General features: G+C 41.4%; 2 long non-coding RNA genes across 8 annotated transcripts; one reads left to right on the top strand and one right to left on the bottom strand.

Annotated features, from left to right (window-relative positions):
* The first annotated feature begins 1277 nt into the window (after positions 1-1277).
* LOC123132431 (uncharacterized) lies at positions 1278-6034 on the top strand. 7 transcript variants are annotated; one of them, XR_006464696.1, is made up of 7 exons: positions 1279-3716; positions 3814-3873; positions 3978-4024; positions 4172-4451; positions 4758-5342; positions 5426-5552; positions 5791-6034. It is a non-coding gene; the product is annotated as an uncharacterized lncRNA (long non-coding RNA). The 7 variants fall into 7 exon arrangements; XR_006464697.1 differs by having other exon boundaries at positions 1280-3639; positions 4382-4451; XR_006464693.1 differs by having other exon boundaries at positions 1280-3716; positions 4382-4451.
* On the bottom strand, positions 4723-5621 carry LOC123132433 (uncharacterized). Its single transcript, XR_006464698.1, has 2 exons — positions 5488-5621; positions 4723-4955 (listed from the first exon to the last, which is right to left on the bottom strand). It is a non-coding gene; the product is annotated as an uncharacterized lncRNA (long non-coding RNA).
* Positions 6035-6353: the final 319 nt, after the last annotated feature.

Here is a 6353-nt window from a genome sequence, read left to right as displayed (position 1 = left end):
TTCATGTCTTGAACTTTAGTTTGCATTTGAACTTGGTTGGATGAACTTGTGGGCATGATTTTGAACTTGTGGGCATGAACTTTTATTCATCAACTTGTTTGTGTCAAATTTTACATGTTCATTTTTTTCCAAAATATCATATATGTAAAATGCCCGGCGAGTCGCGCGCGCTGTATTTTTGCGCTCTGCTGGAGCGGCGCGCGCGCGCTGCATTATAACACGGCTGCTGGAGCCAGCGCAGGCGGGCGCGCAAAACCAGCCGCAGCGCGCGCGGTAAACAGGTTTTTTGCGCGCGGCTGTTGGAGATGCTCTAACGGTGAGGTGCAGCTCGTGGTACAAACGGAGCGAGGCAGAAGCCGACTCAAGGAGGCCACTTCGTTGGTGGTGGAGACAACTTGGCGGTGAAGCTCCAGCCGACGGCTCGGGGCAGGGCCCCTGTGAGGCGGAGCGGCGAGCCGGCAGAGGGCGGAGAGGCACTGCGAGCCGGCGGCAGGTGGAGAAACGGCGTGGCCAGGGCAAGGCGGCCTGTGGCACGGCTGTAGCAGAACCGGCGTCCGTCTCCGCTTTCGAGTCGTGGCTGATTTGATCAATCCATGTCCGTGTTCCCTTCTAGGTAGTGGCTCTTTTCTTGAACTTTGACTTTTCTTCCGTCCGGTTACTGCAGTGCATGTACCGTGGCAGCAAAATCCTGTCGCTCTTGTCGATTTGCAGAGGCGACTCATGGTTGTAACTGATGATCCTTTGGCCTCACATCCTTGTGAGATTTTGGGACCTGTGCTAATTCATTTGATGAATAGTATATGTATTAGTAGTACCTTTTTTTTATATTCTCCCCTTCTTTTCGGCCTTTGACTTCCGCAGATTGCTGCTGCATGTGTGTGCATCATCAAACAGGGCTAGCGGGCACATGCCTCGAGCACATCTTTGTCCGTGGCCTTGGGCGTCTGCTATTATACCTTGTTTTTTTTTGTTTTTTTTTTGTCGTAGGCGACAACAATAACAGCAGATCCGCTGCCACCGCCCATTACTTTCGGATTTGCTATTTTTGAGTCGACTGTTTTTCAATTCGCTTTCATTCAACTCTGTGTACGTTCGATCTCGCCCTGAGATTCGCGCTTGGTCTTGGGTTTGTGGTGGTTTTCGGGTTGGTTTTCCTATCGGGCGCGGTTTTTTGCTTCAACCCGTTTTCCTTGGCCCGGCCCCGTCCCGACCGGGCATGTAGGTTTTTTGTCGTTTTTGAATTTAGGAGCGGGTGTCGTTCCCCTTTCTCAATTTATCGTCAAACTCCAAAGTAAATCGTGGCAAGAAATCAAATGCCCCTTTTGATAAGGCAGAGGTAGAGAGCTCGAGCGGCAGAGGTGGGGGAGGTGATTCCTTCTTTCATGGCGATTCCGAGCTCTTCCATCGCAGGATTTTGATCTCTTCTCCTTTTCCTCTTCATCCCCCGGCTGCCCTGGTTGCTTGTCCTTGTCTCTCCCGTTTTTGCCCGTGCTTTCGTGGCTCTGTAGTTCCAGATCCAGGTGATTTGGGGTTTCATGGATCCCCGGTAGGTCTTTTTTTTATTCGCGGGATGTTCTTGTTGCCGCCATGGTGTTCTAGTCCATCATGGTTGTGCGCCTGAGTTTTGGTTAGAGCTTGCAGCGCGCCATGTGTAGTCCGCCATGCCGTGGTCTTCTCTTTTTGTTGTGGAAGTAGGCCAAATCCCGCCTGGTTTGGCTTCTGTAGGCGAAATCCTGGGGCAGTGTTCTGCTGTTGATGTAAGTTTCTCTGTTGTTGATGTGGAGGTAGGCGTAGTAGGCGTTAGTTTTCAGCGGTGGATGTCATAGCTTGACTCTGAAGATCGGGTTCTGGTTGTTTGTTGGGGAGATTTCATCTTCTGGCGTCTTCTTTGGGGTTGTAGTTGTAGTTGTAGATGACTGCTCTTGTTTTGATGTTCTAGCCGCTGAATTTCGTCATGTTGTAATGTATTTGTTCCCTGATGTTTGTTCATCCCGCTGGTTACTGAATTTCTATGTTCCGAATGTTTCCTTTCTGCATCTTCCTGAATTTTCATGCTTGTTTTTCAGTGTTCCCCTATAATAGGAGTGTATGTTACACCGAGATATACAGAGTATCAGCATGCAGTTCTGCTTTGCAATTTTTGACCCTGTTAGTTGCCCTATATAGTTTCCCTATATAGTTTCCCTGTACCTTGTCCTGTAGAGCTACACTGCAACCTCATGCATTCAGTGGTTTTGCCATAGTTTCAGAGTAATTTGTTTCAGTGTCTGTATGTAGCTTTTTCCTGTTTTTTGAGTGTATTAAACCCCTAGTTTATGATGTAATTTCCCCGTATTAAACCCCTACTTTAGTGTACTCAGTGTACCTTGTTGTTGCACTTTTTCGATGTAGTATATCCCGTAGTTGGTTTCACAACCCTGCATTTTCAAAGTGTAACCCCCCCCCCCCCCCCCCCCCCCTATTTACTGTGGTGTAAATCCCCGCATAGGTAATGTATAATTTGTTCTATAGTTTCATTGTAACCATGCACTCTTTCTCAGTGTAATTCCCCCCTAATTTGCGGTGTAATTTCACTGTAATCGCATGTATAATTACACTATAATTTGTGCTGTAGTTGCAGTGTAATTTCCTCTTAATTTAGCAGCGTAAATCCCTCTATAACTATTGTGTAGTTTGTCTGTTTTTTCACTGTAATCCTATGCATATTTACAGTAAGTGGTGTTAATTTTACAGTGCAATTTTCACTTCATTTACAATGTAATTTTCTCTTGATTTAGTGGTGTAAATTTCTCTATTATTACTGCTTAGTTTTACCTGCTTTTACACTGTAATCCGATGCATTTTTACAGTGTAAATTTACCCGTATTTACTAAATAGGTTGTCCTGCTTTTACACTGTAATCTGATGCACTCTTACAATGTAATGTTACCTTTAATTACTGTGTAGTTTGGCCTGCTTTTACACTGTAATCCAATGTGTTTTTACAGCGTAAATTTACCCTTAATTACTGCATAGTTTGAACTGCTTTATATTGTAGTCAGATGCCTTTTTACAGTGCAAATTCACCTTAATTACTGTGTAGTTTGTACTGTAGTTACACTGTAATCCGATGCCATTTTACAGTGTAAATTTATAATTACTGTGTACTTTTTACTGTAGTTACACTGTAATTCAATGCCCTTTTTACAGTGTAATTTTACCCATAATTACTGTGTAGTTTGTACTATAGTTACACTGTAATCCGATGCCCTTTTACAGTGTAATTTACCCATAATTGCTGTGTAGTTTGTACTGTAGTTACATTGTAATCCTATGCCCTTTTACTGTGTAATTTTACCCACAATTACTGTGTAGTTTGTACGTTACTGTGTAACCCCACATATTTTCTTACAGTGTAATTCCCCATAATTGCGCTTCTAGTATTTTTTTCCCATATTCACCACATTTTTCAGTGCCTAGTTCATGCTTATTTTCTTTGTTTTTTTTGTCCTAGTATTTTCTGTGTAATCATCACTATAAGCCCAGTTTTGTCTTTCGTATCTATATAATTGAGCTCCATTTGTTTGTTGTTTTTCAGCTAGTTTCTTAATGGGTAGACTACGGAAAGTCTATCCCAAGGATGTTCCGCTAGTTTCTTCAGTTGAGAGTGCTGACTCTTTGAAAGATCCTTTCGTGCCTAATGATTTTGCTGATGATGATTCTAATGCTATGTCTTTGTTAGTTATTTTTGTATTCTTATCTTCTTTCACTTCCCTTTATTTTTCTATTTTCATTTTATTAATTTTTGTGCTTGTTGTCTGATTTTTTTTCCAGGATTGTTCTGGTGATGATGAAGAGTTTGATAAAGCTCTATACAATTTTTATGTGAATAATGTAAGTCTTTTTACGATCTAGTTTTATTTCCATGTTTATCTTTTTCTGATGATTTATCCTTTTTATGTTGGTTTGATATTTTGGTATTTGTTTTGTACAAAAAGTCAATTACCTAAAGAGGAAATTATCATCTGCTAGTAGAAGGAATGTTGTAAGTCTCTTTTCTCTTCTTGTGTTTTATTTTCTGTCCCTTCTTCTCTTTTGGTTGCTTGTCTGATGTTATCTTCGATGGGGTTTCCCCTATGTATCTTTAGTTTATTTTGCATTATTAATGTAGTTCTTATTATGTTTTTTGTAGAGGCAGGAACGATCTTCTGATTTCCCCGTTTGTTCAACATTCACTAGATATTCTGGATTTTTAGTTCTGTGTTGCACTATATCTTTGGTTACCTCATCATCTTTATTTCTCAGCGTATAATAATTGTTGATAGCTACTTTTTCGTAGTTTATTATTTTTCATTTTACATTCTTCTATTTTAATTTAGTTGTCTCTTATTATTTGTTGCAGTGTTGTTTTATAGTTCTAAAGTTCTTGAAGAATTGTTCAAACAACTAAATCTTTTTGAGTGGCTACAGAGGTAATTCATTGCTCTGCTATTTATTTTTGTTCTCTATTGTATTCTCTAGGCCCCTATCCCTGCACTTTGTTGTTAGTTTTCCTAATGTATTTAAAACTCAGCCAAATAATCTTAAACGCTTGGAATCTTAAACTTTCATCCATAAGGCACAAACAATGCATGGAATATACGCCTATCAAAGTAGTCTTCCGATAGTTAGTAGGTAGCAAACAATGCTTGCCCTCATAGTACAAATCAAGTATTCTTGTTAGCAATATTTTTCCTTAAGTTCTCTCACTCATGTTGTATGTTCATGTTCTCAAACAGGGCTGCCTCCCAGTGATTAGCTTCCGCTGCTGCCTCTTCGCCTGTTGAATCATCTTCATGCATTTCTTGCCATGTCTGCAGAGTAGTTCAACTTATACTTTGTTATTTCTGGGCATTTGTAACTCACATTTAGTATGAGGTCTTCTAGTGACATTGATAGTAGATCTTCTCCAGTTATTGCTCGTTGCTTGCTGCCCCCTGCAATTAAGTTTGAAGTAATGTCAGTACAATTGCAAAAAAATTGAAGAACAACACTGGTAGAATTTCTTAGCAACGCCCCGTTTGTTAGTATTCGTAATTGTTTTTCAGATTGTATAGTGTATTTGTATGCAGAGAGGTAACTGAATTTTCTTCTTTTTTAGTGTATCCTGAATTTTTCCTTTTTGAGGATACTGAAATGTTGTTTTTATCTATTGAAGCTTTCAATTTTCTCTGATCATGGCAAATATGCAGCTAGATACCAACAGATGTACGCCCAAATATAGGAGAAAATGGAAACGCCGACAAGCATTATAGGATTTCACTAGATGTATGTTCTCAGAGGAGTGTTTTTACAATATATTCCTGTTTGATTTCATCTTACCAGTAAGTTCAATCCCCTGATGATTTTTCCCTGATGCATTCCTAAAATGTTTTTGTTTTCTTGTTTCTAATTGGACCTAATGTAGGCACTCAAAACAGAGGTGGAATAGTTCTGCTGTAGCTTGAGGAGTTGAAGATTTTCATGTACCTGCGATTTGTCTCTGGGATGATCTTGTTGTGATCCCCAAGTGACTGCTTGTGTTCTTCTTCCAGGTAATTGCCTCTCTGCCATGCCTCTTCTTCTCTCCAGCCCTCTCCCATGGTGTTTGCTGTATGTCCCCCCCCCCCCCCCCCCATCCTCTCTCCCATAGCGTCTGTGCCATGTTCTTCCCCTCCTTCCCCATCTCCCACGGCGTCTGTTCTATCTCCTTCCCCCATCTCCCACGGCGTCTGTTCTATCTCCTTCCCCGTCGCCAGTTTGTTTGCTCATGCGTTGTTATTTTCCTGTCAGGTGATTTTGTTCTCGACGAAAAGGAAAGGATAGTTGGCCGGATCAGTTATACTTTTGTTGCTGTTAGTTGCTTGACGGGTCAGATTTTCAGCCCGACCCGTTTTCTTCGGGAAAAACATACATACATACAATTGTCGTAGGTTTTTTCAATAACAGTTAATAGCTGATTGGTTGGAAAACTTGAATGATATCTCATTACAAATCAGTCGAATGCCAAATAGACAGTCCCTACTTTTTTGTTGTTGCTGTCCACCCGCGGCCGCTGGTCATCGCCGATATGATTGCTATTATCCAGAAGATCAAACAAATCAATCGGTTTAGACCGACCGCTTGCAATAAACCGCCCGCCTTTTGATCAATCCGGTATGCATTGTCCAGTTTGAGTATGCAACACGGGCGTGGGACCGAATCCAACTCCAGTATGGCTCGGTGTTATTGCTTCTTTATGCTCCTGAGTCGCTGAATCCCTATTGTCCTCTGCTAGATCCGATCGGCGTGCGCGAGGGTGATGTTGATGTAAACCCAACCGCAGATGTTGATGTAAATTCCTATTGTCCTTTGCA

This window comes from Triticum aestivum, chromosome 6A (genome assembly GCF_018294505.1).
Source record: "Triticum aestivum cultivar Chinese Spring chromosome 6A, IWGSC CS RefSeq v2.1, whole genome shotgun sequence".
Classification (NCBI taxonomy): domain Eukaryota; kingdom Viridiplantae; phylum Streptophyta; class Magnoliopsida; order Poales; family Poaceae; genus Triticum; species Triticum aestivum.
The sequence above is the reverse complement of the archived record's forward strand: the minus strand, read 5'-3'. Positions and strand labels throughout refer to the sequence as shown.